Source organism: Schistocerca serialis, chromosome 7 (genome assembly GCF_023864345.2).
Source record: "Schistocerca serialis cubense isolate TAMUIC-IGC-003099 chromosome 7, iqSchSeri2.2, whole genome shotgun sequence".
Lineage (NCBI taxonomy): Eukaryota > Metazoa > Arthropoda > Insecta > Orthoptera > Acrididae > Schistocerca > Schistocerca serialis.
Window position 1 is genome coordinate 343806074 of NC_064644.1, and position 18758 is coordinate 343824831.

Below are 18758 nucleotides of genomic sequence, written 5' to 3' on the forward strand. Positions count from 1 at the left end.
TTTTTTTTTTTTCATATTCACGTTTGTAACACATTCTGAGAGTTTCTTTTTCACGTAAGGGGAGTGTGATCTATAACATTCGATGTTATTTGTATGTAAGACTAATAACTCTCGTATAACTTCAGTCGAATTAAAACACTAAAGATGAATTTGCTAAAAAGTGAAACAACCAGCAATGATATTTATATTTCTCCGTGTCACAAATATTCCCGAATACGTCGCTGTTTCCGAGGACGTGGTTAGTCATGAATCTAAGAGTCTAGTTTAAGCTGTTCCAAATAACACTTGCACCTGAGTTTATATATATATATATTGTTGCCTGTCACATACATTTGGCAGTTTATTTTCGTGTCTCGCGAGTATAACATGGGCAATTATGTTTATGGTCTTGCTTGTCACCAGTACTTTGCCGTTTATTCAGAATACCGCTGGAGTGTTGGCGCATCGGCTGCCTGCCACCGCTCGCTTATGGGCGACACACAAAGAGGGCGTATCACTTCACAAATGGTGTCACGGTAGAACGTGGAGCAATGTTGAACCGGATGCCGCAAGGTGTGACAGAAATGCGAGCTGCTCTGTCTACAGCTGAGTTTAAGTGACCAGTAACTAACCTAAGGCAGACTGCGCTTTTCGCAGCCCTGATTTTTACTCATGTCCTAACCTAACCACAATCTCGTCGTCTGCAATGTATTCGAGAAAACGGCTGTCAACCGTCTCCGGCAGAACCAAAACTGCGATCGGTCTGGTCACGGCAAGTAAAGCTCTATTCAAGACAAAGAATTTTCAGTTTAAACCCTAAAAGCAAATCGTAATTTTTCGCTGTGATTGACTATCGGAAACTACCCTCACAGTGGCTACACGAGATACATTACCAACAGATAGCGACAAAGGTAGATGCCAAACTAAAACAGAATTATGGGAATAAAATAAGAGCGAATAAAAGTGACGATACGATGATGAATATGACGCGGCAAAGTATTGGAAATAAAAAATACGTTTAAACCAATTTACTGAATAAAAAATGATCAAAATGTTTTGATCAGTTGTAGAAATAAAAAAATGTTACTACTTTTGATGAGTTTTGGCCCTACGACCGTCAACATGTCGGATTTATACGCTAACCACTGCACTATCCCATCATGCTCGAGAACGTTGCTATATTTGTAACTGCGATGGTCCAGTCGCAACGATGTATTGCAGCTTTCTGAAATTCAGTTCCACGCAATGTCATAAGAAGCTTTCTAATATAAACCGACCGATATCTTTGATTATAATAACGGTGTATGTGACACTGAATCGCACCTTGTACCGGAGGATCCAGTAGGGTTTGGTTAGTGCTGTGTATGAGACGTACGTATTTCTTGTGTGTATGTGTTATTTTTGGTGTGTTTATCATGTGTGGTGAAAAACGACTATATATGCATCTGACGACGTATCCTCATCAGTTCGTCCACCTTTCCTGGAGCACTGACCTCTACAATATTCGGCTATTGTTAGACTGGAGCGCCGCTTTTTGGCATTGCCGCACTGTTTTTCCTTGTGACACTTTCCGGCGCTGCTCGGCAAGCCGTGCCTATTAAAACAGACCGCGGGCCCAGACGGCGGAAGAGAGCCGTGGGCGGGGGGCGGGTGGCGGTCGTGTTTAGGCTGCGACGCCGTAAATCTGGGGCTGGCGGCGGCCGTTTGTTATCTTTAGCCGCGCGCGGCGGCACCAGCGCCCGTCCCGCTTCCTGCCCGCCGCGGGGGTTCCCCGACCCGGCCGGGCCGCCAGCCGGCACCAGAAATGCCCGGCATGCTTCTTATTTGCTCGGCTGCCGAGGAACACATCAAAGAATGAGGGAGGTGCGACAAGAAATGCTGTTCCCTCTGCCGCACCTCGTCCTGACGAAACACTGATGGTTGTCATTCCCCAGAGGCCGGAATTCCTCCGGGCTTAATTGCTGCCAGAGTTGCGAGGTGATGAATGAACTCGTACCGTCTTTCCTTTTTCCTCCTCCAGAAAAGGACTCTGCTGCATCGCCTTAGAAGCAGTGCTATTTAGGGATGTACGTGAGCGCCCTTTGGTGTCTTCCTGCGGTTGGCGTTACTTGAAAGACTGAAGAATCGACTGCAGTTCTAGCAGCGACAATATAGCCTCACGGACACAACATGCAGCAGAGTATAGTGCGACTGTTGACTAGTGACGAAAGTACGAAAAATCCTTATCTCTGTCATGAGACTGCTTCCCGATGACTCATTACTTCAATCGACTGCGACTGTATGGCTAGCTGAAACAATTACATAAACAACGATCACCAGATTAATATCTGGATAATAATGGACAAGGGAGGATACTCCAGGCACCTGATACTGATAATCAAAAGCCAATATGATGACATCAAAATAATCATAACTACAGGCATTTCAAAAACAGAGAAGATTATAATATATCAAGGTGTCAGAGAGATATGTACTATGTCACCGACACCTTTCAACGGTTATATTGAAGACTTCATAAGGAACTGGAAGTCCACGAAGGCATAAACCTGAAAAGCAACTACCCTCTAAATGTTATGCCGTATGCAGATGATGTAGCTGTTTTACAAAAGACAGGGGAGAGTTACAACAATCCGTGTATAAGTTATGTAAGTTGGGACGAAAACATTCACTCTAGAAATATCTTCTGTTAACATATTTTCACCAGATGGTGCCCCACAGCTCTCATACGTTTGAAAAAATGGCCTGTTACTGCTCTGAGCTGCTGATAAAATTCCTTATTTACACAACCAGTATCAGTAGCCCGACCATCATCAGGTTCATAAAAGTATTCACAGCATCATGTTAGGCGAAATATAAAATAATTAGCGTCAGATGATAAAACCGTGAATTGTTATACACTGTTACCAAATCTATAAAATCTGTCTATAAAAACTGTCCTTTTAGTGTACTCATTCATGTTATAACTGTAATCGGCGTTAACACGGTGAACAGATTCATATCACATGAATCTATCTGAGATTGTTATCGCCACGCGGGATTAGCCGAGCGGTCCAAGGCGCTGCAGTCATGGACTGTACGGCTGGTCCCGGCGGAGGTTCGAGTCCTCTCTCAGGCATGGGTGTGTGTGTTTGTCCTTAGGATAATTCAGGTTAAGTAGTGTGTAAGCTTGGGGACTGATGACCTTAGCAGTTAAGTCCCATAGGATTTCACTCACATTTGAACATTTTCGTTTTTTTAAATTTTTTTTTTGAGATTGTTATCGAAAATAAGGTACTCGACCAAGTCTGCAGTTAGTTATTTAGGCAGTGACATAATTCAGGGCGTAAATAAAGACACATAAAATCAAACCAACAAATTTCAACATGTATGTGGATTTCAAATAAGAAAATTAATAAAGCCTCAAGATTGAAACTGTATGAAAAAGTGGCAGTGCGTGTGCTACATTACGACAGCGAATCCTGAATTGAGAGAAAAAGAGATAAAAAGAGCATACCGTTAGCAGAAATAAGATTTTTGAGAAGAATCGAAGGTTGCTCAAGGAGGAACCACATAAAAACAATTACATTCGTTCAGAATTGGGATTTTGTAACCTAAATAAGACGACTAAACAATACAGGAAAGAATGGACACAATGCCTCAAACAGATGGATGTAGATAGAAATCACGTAGCTGTAAAAAAGTACAAGCCCTCGGAAAGGAGAGATGTTCGACGGCAAAGAAAGAGATTGTGTTAATTATGCGAAGTGGAAACCGGTACATTGTCTAATCCTTGAAGTGCATAAGAAGAAGAAGAAGAAGAAGAAGAAGAAGAAGAAGAAGAAGATGATGATGATGATGATGAATACCACTCAGCGATTTCTCTGAAAGAGGAAGCACATACATTAATCGAAATAGGAATGTTCTGGGTCAAAGGGGATCGACCACATCATACTTGCACAGTTAGGCAGCAATGTTTTGACCGTGGATAGTTTCTAGTGCTGCAAAATGATTCGACGCTGGAAACACACAGTCTATTATTTGGGTTGGTCACGTAAAAGGATTTAGAAACAGAGAGATCCACGTAAAAGCTGCATATATTTTTCTGCGTTACAGTGCACAAATAATAATGATAAAAACGCATAGAAATATGGTGAGCGTGAAAGAAAACAGAGGAACGACGACACCAGAAGTCGCTACGCATGATGAGTATACCTACATACTGCAACATCGTTTGATGTGGTGACTGTGACCTCAGTGGCGCAGACCTAGGGTCGAAAACTGAGGCCCACCGTTCATGTGGACATTGCACTGTACACCTCGTTTGTAACATGTCCCTCCACGAGTAGGCCTTCTACCATCTCGAAAACCTTTGGCCTTCCTTCGGCGTTTGATTTCAGTGAATTAGCTGTACTTGCTCTTCCCAGTTTGAGGCCAGTTGCAGTTGGTGCCATAGACACGCTCCTCCTATAGGAACGACAGAAAAAATGTCTCTCTTCCTGGTGGGTCGATATTGCAAGATGCCTGAGACTGACAGTATCTGTCGTTGCTCTCACTGTCCAAAGACTTATGCAACTTTATCCCAATACACGATCACGATTCCTGTGTTCCAGAATGCGCACAGTGCAGGTCGTCTGCAATATCTCACACACGTCATTGATAGTTTTAAATATATCTATAAACAACTACAGTTACATCAGCATTGCACGTCAAGCTTTGTGATGGCGAATAAAAACATTTGTATCATTACAAAGTGTCAACAAGCTAAGGAAGATGAGAGTTTGGCGTTCGCCGGCCGTAGTGGCCGAGCGGTTCTAGGCGCTACAATCTCGAACCGTGATACCGCTACGATCGCAGGTTCGAATCCTGCCTCAGGCATCGATGTGTGTGATATCCTTAGGTTAGTTAGGTTTAAGTAGTTCTAAGTTCTATGGGACTCATGACCTCAGAAGTTAAGTCCCATAGTGCTCAGAGCCATTTGAACCATTTTTTGAAGGGGAAGGGCGTAATGGTATCCTCGACGTACCGTACGGTGGCTTACGAAGTTTGCATGTAGACACAGATACAAGTAAAGAATTCGTCTTGTTGAAAATGGTTCAAATGGCTCTGAGCACTATGGGACTCAACTGCTGAGGTCATTAGTCCCCTAGAACTTAGAACTAGTTAAACCTAACTAACCTAAGGACATCACAAACATCCATGCCCGAGGCAGGATTCGAACCTGCGACCGTAGAGGTCTTGCGGTTTCAGACTGCAGCGCCTTTAACCGCACGGCCACTTCGGCCGGCGATTCGTCTTGTTGATTTGTCAGTTCGTTCTCTCGTGGTTTTTTTCCGTCTCTGTGTCGGATTACTGCTCAGCCAGTTCTCGGAGGTGGGGCAGATTGATTTTAGAGCAGAAGTTAGTGAGATGCAGTGTCGTTGTTGTGGCCTTCAGTCCTGAGACTGCTTTGATGCAGCTCTCCATGCTACCCTATCCTGTGCAAGCTTCTTCATCTCCCAGATGCAGTGGAGACGAGTAAAAAAAGAGTCACAGAGCTGGTGTGTGGCGAGTATGATGTGCCACTATGTCTGCGACTTTGGATGGAAGTTAGCTCAGATTTTTCGAGTTAGGAACTTTCAGTAGTCTTAAAGTCGTTTGTTAGAAGCGTTATGGAGTTCTCACGAGCGAAAGTTGTGCTATAATTCAAGTAAATTCAGAATTAGCAAAACTTGTTATGTTCATTTGATGCACCGTCATTGTGATTAATTTTCCTGTTTTCCTTTCGCTGCGAGGCACAATTCTATTTTGATGACCCAACTTTGGCTAGAAAATGGCGAACATCGTCTTCGGTTATATTGCGAATGATGAGTCTTTTCATGTGAGAATACGAGTGTCCATATTGTGCCCCTGACCCAGCCTAATTCTTGCAGAATAATGATAATATAGTTTATCATAACCACAGTATCATTATTTTTATTCGTAATCCATGTTAATAGAAGTTGTGGACTTATGCTCCACTCTGTCAATAAATGTGCGCAAATAAACAATTTTGTTCGTTAAGCTTTGCTCCACTGTTCATATTAGCATGAAATCCTTCGCCCTGTGACTGCTAACCTCAGGAACCCTATAAGACGAAGTTACTAGCTAAGTTCAGTTCCCCATGGGTCGATCTGAACTCCAGTAGTTAGATTTCCGCTTCTTTGTGTAGCAACTGAGTCTGTGTTTCAGTTGGTATTTCTGAGACTTCAGACTACTTCGCACTTAGGGGTGGGTAGAAAACGTGAAGCATTGTTTCGTCCAGTAGGTAGTTCGTGGCTACGGAAAGTCCTTTTTATAGGCCAAACGATCTCCCACCAAAAAAATCAGATGCAAGTGCAATGTTTAGACTTATGGAGAAACAGTGGGACTCTTTTAATCGGACAAAAAAAAGTGCCTAAATCGGAAATTGATCACAGCACGTAAATAAAAATTAACATTTGCAATACCATCGAGTCATTCCAAAAAGAGTAACAATTCTTGATAATAAATGGGATAAAATAAAATGGAGCTGTCGTAACGACATCATCTACTATTATTAGTGACAAACAGCACGTGAAAAAGTTCACTCCAGAACTGAGGGGAAGAAACGAACAATAACGTGACGTCCATCAGCAGGCCGCTAGAGACGGAGGACATTCTGCAATTAGACGAGGATTGGAAAGGTAATCGCCTGTGTCCTTTGGAAAGGAACCAGTCTGGCACTATTCATAATCGAAACCATGGAAAATATGAATCTGGGCAGTCTGAACACCGTTCCTTCCAAAACGCCGTAACAAGTGTATAGCTTCGATCGAACTACGGGGCTGCAGGTAGCAAGGAGAAGTAGCTTTGCATATTCGCGTATCCTTTGCCATGTGTGGAGTTCAAGCACGCTTCATGCGGCCGCGTCGCCGGAGGTGGATAAGAGGAAAGTTTCCATAACGAAAGAAAACACGCCTCGGTAAATGTTTATCAAACCATGATATATTTTAAATGCAAATGTTTGGAAGTGAGGCACAGGTCGTTTGCCACAGTGAATGAGAGACGCTACAAACCATCACCTCATAATCTGAGCCACATGTTAATTTTCGTTTGGTCAGACCTGAGTCGATATTTCCTGACCCATCCTGCCCCAAATGCCACGCTTTCCTAACGTGGGAAAACTGGAAGCTCACCCAGTGTACCGGAAACATCCATATTGCTCTAATACATGCAGAGACAAAAGAGGTAGCTCGGAATTCATCCTTGGGCTCAATGACAAAGTCCATTCTACAAATACGGTGAGCATCGTGCAGTTGCCTAAGGTTTACTTGATTATAATTATTGAGCCACAGCAGAAAGCATTTTCCCTTTCGTTACAAATTTCAGCATCACGGTATCAAGGCCCTCTGCTTGTTGTCATTTAACAATTGCTTGACGTCTTCTATTCATCCATTGCAGAAGTCACTTTGGGTATGTAATATATTCAACAAGAACATGTATCCTGTACCTGGAAAGATCAGTTGCACCACTTACACGTGCTACACTCTTCATTCTCAGCCACTTTTGAAATCTATCATGTCGTCATTCCAGTTGGAAACAGTACCTTAAATAGGAATTTTTAAGTAGACTTTCTTGATTAGGCTTTACCGGAAAATAGGAGAGACGTCTGGCATTCCCCAAGGAAATGTTATAAGCCCTCTTCTGTTCCTACCCCTGAATTTACAATTTCGTAAAGTGATCAGAAGACCAAATTGCAAAATGCTATAGACACGATATCTGTATGGTGTGAAAAGTAACAATTGACTCTAAACGTAAAAGTGCGAGGTTGTCACAATGAGTACTAAAAGAAATCGGTTAAATTTCGGGTACGCTGTAAATCATACCAATTTGAAGTCTGTCAGTTTAACTAAACACCTAGGGATTTCAATTACGAACAACTTAAATTGCAACTGTCTCATAGAATATATTGTGGGGAAGGCGAACTGAAGACTGTGTTTTATTGGAAGAACGTTTAGAAGATGCAACAAATCTGCTGCAGAGACTGCCTACATTACACTTGTCCGTCCTCTTCTGGAGTAATGTTACGCTGTATGGGATCCTTACCAGATAGCATTGACAGAGGACATCGAAAAAGTTCAAAGATGGATAGATTCTCGTGTACTATCACCAAAAAAAGGGGAGAGAGAGTCGCGGACTTCTTATATACATGAGTTGGGATGGCAAACAATAAAAGGAAGGTGTTCCTCGTTGAGGCGAAGTCTCTTGACGAAATTAAAATCACCAACTTTTTCCTCCGAAAGTGAAAATATTTTTATACCTTCAACCGATGTAGGGAAAATTGATCATCGTAATAAAATGAGGGAAATCAGAGCTCCCAAGGAAAAATTTAAGTCTCCGCTTTCTCACGTGCTGTTCGGTAGTGTAATGGTACAGACATATTTTGAAAGTGGTTCGATGATCTTTCTGGCAAGCATGTCAGTGTGAATTGCAGAATGGTCATGTAGATGTAGATGTAAACGTGACTGTTGCAAATATCAATTGAAACTGAAACTTTACTGATAACCAGTCACAATTTATGTTATTTCCACTGCAAGTTTTCGAGTTTTAAACCTCCATCATCAAACAAATTTATGTCAATTAATAAGACATGTATATGTTGTCTCTACGACTTTGAAGTAGTCTGTGGCATTGTCCCCAGCGGGGAGGCTATTTCGGACTAGGGCACACAATAGATGCGAAACAGTTCTAACTGAATATTTCTTTTGCAGCTGTTGTGTAGCTATACATTGAATAAAATGCACTGTAATGACTAGAAAACAGCTTTGGCAGACTATCATTACAACGCATTTAATAACAGTCGTAATTGCTTTTTATAATTTTGAAATCTTTGCTTGACAAGGTTCATTGCCAATTGTGGTCTAACAGGGAGTGGATAATATACACAACATGAACAGTGACAAAAATAAACTAATGTAATATCGTAATATCTACATTTTATTTAAATAGTTCATTTACTATGATTCAACCTTGTTTATGCTACATGAGAAACGTGCATAGGAAAAACTGTATTTTTAAATTTTACAGGTTCCTTCCATGATGCGAACTACATTTCCTCTCGTCTGGAGACGTCAGTTGAATCAAAATAACTTAAAATACCGATATTTATAACAGTTGCTAAGTGTTATGAGTATTTTTTGAACAGCGATTTATCAATTACATTTAGTATAAAAACAGTTAATTGCGTTAAAGTAGCTGACTAACTTCCGGCCACAGCACAAATAAAGTCACTCGCGCAATTCGAGCAAGTGCGTTTTGGCTATGGTATCCAAGAAATTGCTTAGTGACCCATATGCCTCGTGTGATGCACTGATGCGTCATGCGTTGGCAATCCTGCAGCTACAGACGATGTTTCTACCCAAAATTTTATACCATCTTGGTGAACGAATCACATTAACATGTTTTATAAATTACTCAAACTATACAGCAAACTCCTAGACAGCCCAGAAAGTTTTCAACACTATTATTCGTGTGTACGAACAGTATCTGCAACGAAGCATGAAAATTTAAACAATGGTATGGAGACGTTAAAACCGATGGCACCAGCTATATGTGCAGTCAAAATCAGAATTATAAACTACCCAGCCTCAAGAGTAAAAAACTTAAGTATATACTACGTCCTCCTTCGTGGACTATAGTCGAAGACATGCATTAAGGAATCTCTGTTGTTTTCTTAATATCACACACTGTTTTGCAAGGGTTCTTCATTTGTTCAGCACAAGAGTTCTTCATCACTTCTAAGCCTGTAATCATATATAATAAAAACCCTACATCTTCAGTGTTCTGCCTTCATAGAATTAACACATGCGTTTCAGTATATCTGAACGATACACGTGGCAACACCACAGTCATTTTTGTCCTGCGATGTTCTTCGAGAGATCCATTTCTTATTTGGTTGTAATTTAGTACATTGTATCCTACCAACAATAATTCCGACTCAAATTACTAATATCAATAATTAATTTTTGCTTACTTCGTCAACTCTTGATATAAAATGGTCCGTTAAATTCAAGTGTAAAATGAGTCACAGTTTACTGCCTCGAATTTTTGTCGTCTAAGACATGGTGTACTGTTCACTTCGTACTTCTTTCCTGAATCTCTGCAACTAGTTTCGTAGAAGCAAAATCACGGTTAAGACAAATACCTCACTTTATTTACACGAAGACTGCAGTCAAGGACTGCCCACTAACATATAACTGCAAGGAATGACAAAAGAAATTCTACCTGGATAACTCTCTTTCTGCGATCTTCTAGGAATTTAAAAATAAAATAACTGCACCTATACATATTATAAAATGGGTGTATGTGTGTGTTTCCGCATGTACGAGGGTTGGAACTTAAATAGTGGCAACTTATTATTCACAACCGATACAAAAGAGTTACATGTTTGCACCTTCAAAGTAGTCACCAGCTTTTTGTAGAACCCGTTGCCAGTGATGTGGAAGGCGAAGTATACAGTTAGCAGAAGCTGTACTGTTGATGGTGCGAATGGAGCGGTCTGCTGTCTGTCGAATCTCTGGGACACTTCTGAGGCGAATGCCACGAAGTGGTTCTTTCATCTTCGGAATCGAATCAAAGTCACAAGGCCTTAAGTCTGGGGAGTATGGTGGATGGTGCAGTACTTCCCAGTCCCATCGACCGAAAAGAGCAGCCACAGCTTGCGCTGTATGCGCCCTCGCATTGTGATGCAAAATGATGGGTGGGGGTCCGCCCCCGGTACCTGAATGGTCAGGTGACGGATTGTCAATTCTCAGGGCCCGGGTTCGGTTCCCGACTGAGTCGGGGAATTTTCTCCGCCCAGGGACTGGGTGCTGTGCTTTCCTCCTCATCATCCTATCATCCTCATCGACTGCAGGTCGCCGAAGTGGCGTCAAATTGAAGGACCGGCACCCGGCGAACGGCCTGCACGACGGGAGGCCCTAGCCATACGATTAAATAAAATGGGTGGGTTGCGCAGAAAGTGTAGCCACTTCTTTCGCAAAGTTGGTCGCAGATGATGCTCCAAAAACGAACAGTGGTACTGTGCATTGACGGTCTGCCGTGGAGGAACGTATTGCGTTAGGATAAAACCATCACAGTCGTACACGAGAATCACCATAACTTTCACCATCTGCGGCTCTGACGAACTTTCGACTTTCGCGGCGACACATAATGACGCCATTCGTTGGATTGGCATTTCAGTTTTGGCTCGTCCGACGTGTGGCCCGTGTCTCATCCAGTGTTAGGATATGGCGTAAGAAATCCTCTCCTTCGCGCTCATAGCGCTCCAAGTGCGCCTGAGCAGCGTCGTAAGGCATCCATTTCTGCATTTTCGTCAAGTCATGCGGAACCCTCCGTGATGCAATTTTTCGCTTGCCCACGCGTTTCTTCAGGATGCGAAGCACAGTCGTATGCGCTAATCCGGTTTCGTGGGCAAGCTCACGAATCGTATGGCGTCGATCACTGTCCACTAACGCAGCAACAGCATGCACTTCTTCTTCAGAGACGATAGAACGACCCACCCAGTGCATGTCTGCCACAGTTTGCCGACCTTTGTTGAAGGCTTTTACCCAACGTGCCTCTGTTCTGTACGGCAGTGCCGATTCCTCGCACGCCTCTTGAATACCTTGATGACATTGTCGTGTTCTACGACCTCTGGCACATTCTGTCTTGATCCAGCTCCGTTGTGCCTGCATCGAAAAGATAGTGACACACCGCTACGTTAGACCGCTCGCTCACAAGTGACGTGTTTCCCTCTATTGTGCGCACGCCGGTGATGTGGGACGGGCGAGTTCATTTGCTCGGAGGTAAGGTAGGTATCTCAACGTGTGCTATCACTGACAATAGTAGCTTCCATTGCACAGTGTCACCGCATCAGTATTGCCACTTTTTAAGTTCCAACCTACATATGTTACAAACCTGCTCCTGAACTACTGGACCAATTTCAAAAAAACTTGGTACGTATATTTATTACTGATAGGCAACAATCGCTGTCGGGTTAAGAACCACCTACCTATCATGGTTCAGGAGACATGTCGTCATCAAAAACGAGATGCATGGAAAACTGCGGAATCATGATTGACCTTTAAATTTGTTACTTCTGTGCAAATAACTCAATTCGCAATAAATTTCGCAGACGGTAGCGAAATATGCCGCTAAATGCACCTAGAAAATTATATCGTGGTACCACACTTAGTTTTGCAGGTATGACATCATAAACACTGACAGTGAGAAGTGTGAAAAACTGCCTCGCTGTGCATGACGTTCACATTTATTACTTCTCTGCTACTAACTCTATTAGCAATACATTTTGCGAGACAGTATTCACATTTGCTGCTGAATGTAACTGTAACATCATTGCACGACACATAGGTCAAGAGATATTACGTCATAAACACTGAAATGCGTGAAAAAAACCCGCATGTTGCAAGAAGTTTTAATATTTTATTCTTTACTACTAAGACACTGCTACAGTCAAGTCAGCTTATAGAAATTCATGATACTTGGCAACGCTTTTGACAGCTTTAAACTGCGAAGTGCAAACGGCTGTAGATGAAAAGAACGGCCTTCTATGGAGCTATGCTGAGGCGTTGCCTTAGAAATGTTTGCAAAATCGCATTGTCGACACGCGAGGAAGCTGTACTTACACATTTTTACATTATACATATTTCTTTTTGGCCGTTGTTTCGTAATTTCAAACGTTTTTTCGCGGATACACGAAAATGAAGTTCTTTCGATATTGTACTAAAACCACAGTTTATTTTTTTTTCTATTTCTAACAATATATTGGGAAAATTAATACCCAGGCAGTGTCAGTTTGTTAGCTAGTAGGTCAGTAGTTAAGGTACCCCCCGCCCAAAATATTTTGGAACTCTCCACTAACTTCAGCAAAGTCAATACAAAGGCAGGAGCAGAACTGCAGTTGCGTCCGCTCAGAACACATGCATCAGGCGAAGACAAAATACATCTGCCTTTGTATTTTTCATTTATTTTAAGTGAACTGATGACGAGACGACAGTAGAGACATAATTGCTCAAGAGTCCATCTAATCGACGGTAAAGGATACCTGACGATTCAAATACAGATGAAAACAGGGAAATAAATTGAAAAAAATATGTAATATCCATGGAAGGTTCGATATATCCCCCCCCCCCTCCCCCAAAGGAAAGACCAAGAGCAACATGTGCGTGGTACCCTTCAAACACGCGCTGCTTTCTCCACAGAAAACAGTTAGCCAGCAGATACAGTAATATCCAAATTTTTCACTTTCTGCTATTATAATTATGCAATATTCCGTCGGTGCCTGGAGAAACATAGACGTATTAAAAACTTGAATACACAGTGCAGTGTTACGTGGCTTTATGCTTAATTACAGACTTACTGTTTTATCAGTTGATTTGTTTTCACGACGCTGTTTACGTCCTTCTTCGTTGCTGAGCGATGTATCACTTTTCGTTCTGACGCCGCAACTCTTCCTTTCCTATATCTTTACTACTTTTTATCTATATAAATGATGAACTATCTGTTTTGCCGTTTAACAACTTTTTAATAACTATGGAAGCATTACAGGCATCGGGTTCCACCTAATGTGTCACTCACCCATACGTTTTACATGAACCTTTTCAAGACTCGATCGATCTGTTTACAAAGAGAAGGCAGAATATCTCTTCCTTTGACGTTGTCCGACAACGACCTAGGAAGCTCGACGCCCTCGCGGCCCAGGCTCTTCCATGGCTCGCGGTAGTTCGCAGCATTCGTTTTATTCCTTGCCCACTTGCCGCTACGTCGAACTTTCGTGGTGATCGTTGGGCAACGTCTGCCACGTTATCTGCAACACAAATAAACTTTCTTCCCACAGTATTTCTGAAAACCCAAAAACAAACATAAAGGACATAATAATAATAATAATAACTGTTCTTACAATTATTCGTATAAGTCTTGGTCGATGTAATGAGGGGTGGGACAGGCCTAAGCCTTGTGACACCACAACAGCATTGCTGTTCCACAGATACATTTATTTAATAGCGCGTTATGAACCGGCTTTCGGGTTACTAGGCCATCGTCATATAACTTAATATCCGCAGCTCGTGGTCGTGCGGTAGCGTTCTCGCTTCCCACGCCCAGGTTCCCGGGTTCGATTCCCGGCGGGGTCAGGGATTTTCTCTCCTTGTGATGACTGGGTGTTGTGTGCTGTCCTTAGGTTAGTTAGGTTTAGGTAGTCTAAGTTCTAGGGGACTGATGACCATAGATGTTAAGTCCTATAGTGATCAGAGCCATTTATAACTTAATACTGAACAGATAGTCCACATATCAGAGAGAGTTCATAGCTGTCCAAATACGAAATACGTGGTACCTTACCACTATACATCAATACAAAAACAAAGGCAGAATTTAATTCACAATGAAGCTCTGAACAAATAAATATAAGAAAAGTACAAGCCAAAACGTTGTGCATATGAGTATGGTTCAAATGGCTCTGAGCACTATGGGACTCAACTGCTGAGGTCATTAGTCCCCTAGAACTTAGAACTAGTTAAACCTAACTAACCTAAGGACATCACAAACATCCATGCCCGAGGCAGGATTCGAACCTGCGACCGTAGCGGTCTTGCGGTTCCAGACTGCAGCGCCTTTTAACCGCACGGCCACTTCGGCCGGCTGCATATGAGTAATGGCACAGACTAGCATGTTACATGGACGAACTGGTGAATGTTATGAACAGGCCGAAAAACAAAGCGGGAGCAAAGGAGAGAAAAAAGAATTTGGAATGGGGGTGCTGAGCAGTTATAACTAGCATATTAACTGAAGACGAGAAAAATATTAACTGGCTGCTGCTAATATAGTAAGGATGAGTAATGAAAGCGTGTTTGGTCATTAAGGACTTAATCCAGTCTGAAACTGAGCTGTCCTCCAGCCATACTCAGAAAGCATTTAAACGTGTGATCACAGTCCCGTGTATCACTCTCACACACACAGTACCGTCCCGACGGGTAGTTAAGTAACGTCAACAGCTGTAAAACTTGTGTGTCGCGACCAGCGCATCCGGACTGCAACGACGAGCCTGTTTGTGCAGCTGTTGTGTGGACGTCAGCTGCCTAATGCCGCTGCGGACGTAATTCACGCCCCGTGTGGCTGGCCTCCCGAAAACAAATAAGAACTGGTGTCACTGCGAATGCCACACGTGTCACAGCTCACGCATTCTTCTCGAGAGCTGCGCACAGCTGTCCCACGCCCAGGCGAGTTTACGGTGATATACCGTGGCGTGGATCACTCTACCGTTAGAAGAAAAAGTTACAACCATAAATTCAAAGAGATTACCAAGACACCTCTGCAAAAACACGAAACTTGTTCCATATGTTAAAAGAAGTGGTTTCTTTGGTTATCAAATAATCACAGTCTGACTGCAATACTTTAATCAAAGTATCAGTTTAGTTTATAGAATACATGGGCAGCTCGTAGAGCACGCCGAAACAGTTTAAATGCACAACATTTGAAGCCATACTGTGTGCTGTAAATTACATACCAGTTACTTTAGAATGATCGATTTTCGTACGGGGTTTGGAGGTGGATGAAGTATTTTCTTGAATTACGTAATTCGTTAGGTTCCTGCACAAGCACCATCAGAGTTAACAATGACAGCTGTCTGTAATGAAACACTACATCAGCATATTGCCAATATACATTAAGTGATAAATTATAATATTTTTCTAAATAACATGCAGTCATCCACGCCCTCAGCGCCCCCCCCCCCCCGACACACACACACACACACACACACACACACACACACACACACACACACACACACACACACACAGGCCGGCCGGTGTGGCCGTACGGTTCTAGGCACTTCAGTCTGGAACCGCGTCACCGCTACGGTCGCAGGCTCGAATCCTGCCTCGGGAATGGATGTGTGTGTCGTCCATAGGTTAGTTAGGTTTAACTAGTTCTGAGTTCTAGGGGACTGATGTCCTCCGATGTTAACTCCCATAGTGCTCAGAGCCATTTGAACCACACACACACACACACACACACACACACACACACACAGGAAGAGAGAGAGAGAGAGAGAGAGAGAGAGAGTAACTTTTGTAATACAACCTCCAACTTTACGTCAAATGATCCTGTGCTCATTAGCCTCAAACTTTTCTGTTCTTCCTCGTGTACGATATTTATGTATAGTTACATCACATATTTTCACGTTTTGAAGTATTCCAAATGTCTCTGAGGATGTCTTCCATGCTAAAATGTCTGTCTATAAATATTTCCAGTCCTCAGTCTTCGGCTCGGTTACCTCTAATACTTGCAACTGAAAAATTATTACTTCATTCACACACTATAATAGCAAGAAATCAAATTGGTGCCCTTGAAACAACCTGGGTCCACAAATTATCTGATGTAGTGCAGGTTCTTCTCCTGTGTTTATTTCTACATGCTTCAGAGAGCTTGCGATGTGCTCGTCGTATACACCTGCGTCTTTCGCTTCTTTTCATAATTCCCTTTCTTTCCTTCCCATTCAAACACACATACACACAAGTTCCTCTCTCTGACATATGCCTCTCTCTCTCTCTCTCTCTCTCTCTCTCTCTCTATATATGTGTGTGTGTCGTGGCGGGGTGGGGGGGAGTGAGGGCATGGATGACTGCATGTTATTTAGAAAAAAAGGATAATTTAATAATTTATCACTTAATGTATGAGGTAGAGTCAAATGACAACCTTAAATATTTTTTAAAATATTATTTATTGTGCAGAAATGGTACAAAGGTGTATCACTTTTCAACATCATCTCCCCCAAGCTCAATGCAAGTCCTCCAGCGCTTACAAAGTGCATAAATTACTTTACAAAAAAATTCTTTTGGTAGTCCGCGCAACCACTTATACACGGCGTGGCGTACCTCTTCATCAGAACGGAACTTCTTTCCTCCCATTACGTCTTTGAGTGGTCCAAACATATGGAAATCACTTGAGGCAAGGTCTGGTGAGTATGGTGGATGAGGAAGACACTCAAAATGCAGGTCTATGATTGTTGCAACTGTTGTACGGGCAGTGTGGGGCCTTGCACTGTCATGTTGCAAAAGGACACCTGCTGACAGCAATCCACGTCGCTTTGATTTGATTGCAGGCCGCAGATGATTTTTTAGGAGATCTGTGTATGATGCACTGGTGACAGTGGTCCCTCTAGGCATGTAATGCTCCAAAATAACGGCTTTTTCGTCCCAAAAGAGAGTCGGAATAACCTTCCGTGCTGATGGTTCTGTTCGAAACTTCTTTGGCTTTGGTGAAGAGGAATGGCGCCATTCTTTGCTCGCTCTCTTCATTTCCAGTTGGTGGAAGTGAACCCAGGTTTCGTTCAAATGGCTCTGAGCACGATGGGACTTGACATCTGAGGTCATCAGTCCCCTAGAACTTAGAACTACTTAAACCTATTTAACCTAAGGACATCACACACATCCATGCCCGCGGCAGGATTCGAACCTGCGACCGTACCGGTCGCTCGACTCCAGACTGTAGCGCCTAGAATCGCACGCCCACTCCAGGTTTCGTCCCCAATAACGATTCTTGCAAGGAAGCCATCACCTTCTCGTTCAAAGCGCCGAAGAAGTTCTTCAGGAGCATCTACACGTCGTTCTCTCATTTCAAGAGTCAGCTGCCGTGGCACCCATCTTGCAGACACTTTGTGAAACTGGAGCACATCATGCATAATGTGGTGTGCTGACTCATGACTAATCTGTAAACATGCTGCATTGTCATTCAGTATCACTCGGCGGTTGCCGACATGCATCACCGTACTGAACCTTCATTCGTCGATGAATTTCAATAGGTTTCACACCTTCACTACGCAAAAACCGAATAAAAGAACGCTGTTCTTCCCTGGTGCAAGTCGCAATTGGGGCGGCCATCTTTATACTGATACTGCGACGGTATGTGTGCATCTGCACCGTTCTGCTACCTACAGGCCATTCTGCATGCTGTTTGCAGCACGCTTACCAAATTCCAGGATAACGGCGTGAAATTTCGATTTGTTATTACAAATTTAAGGTTTTCATTTGACTCACTCTCGTATATTGGCAATAAGTAGCCTTGCCACAAACGTAAATATTTATGCTGTTGGTTCCGTAAGGTATTATTTCATTGTGAGGCTTACACGTACTATTGCGTTGGGCTTTTTGCCGAAAGGCGCAACGTAATCCTCATACAAATGTATGTTTGCTCGTGTCATAGTAACAGGTTACTTCGTTTAGTACGCAGACCTTCCACATCGTAAGCGGCATAACTTAACGGTATGCAGATTGTGTTGTGTGTTTGGCAAAAGTCCAACCCAATAGCACGAATATGTCTGAAGATGAAATTACAGTTCCAACCTGCTTGCTTTAGTGCAGACGTTCATGTTGGGGCTAATATGGTTCTTCTAGTGGATTCCAGATTTAGGTTAAGAGAAGCTTGCCCCGCTTCACAGTGTCCTCAGTCGTATCTCCAACCCCTCCCCCCCCCCCCCCCCCCAGCAAACAAGGGTTTCTAACGAAAGTCTTGATTTCAGATCCTGGTTTCTGACGTAAGCACAACGCTATTTTTCACTCGTTTTTGTTCAGTATTGTTCTATTCTGTCGCTTTGAGTTCAGACGTAATTCTGTTCCTTGCATTATTCTTCGTACAACGACGCGTTACAGATACAAGGCATTATTTTGTTGTTTTAATGTTTCCAGCCATCTATGATTTTTTTTCCTTCTCGTAGTCCAACATTATACTCCGCACAAGAAGACAATTTGTTGAGCGAATGTCAGAGT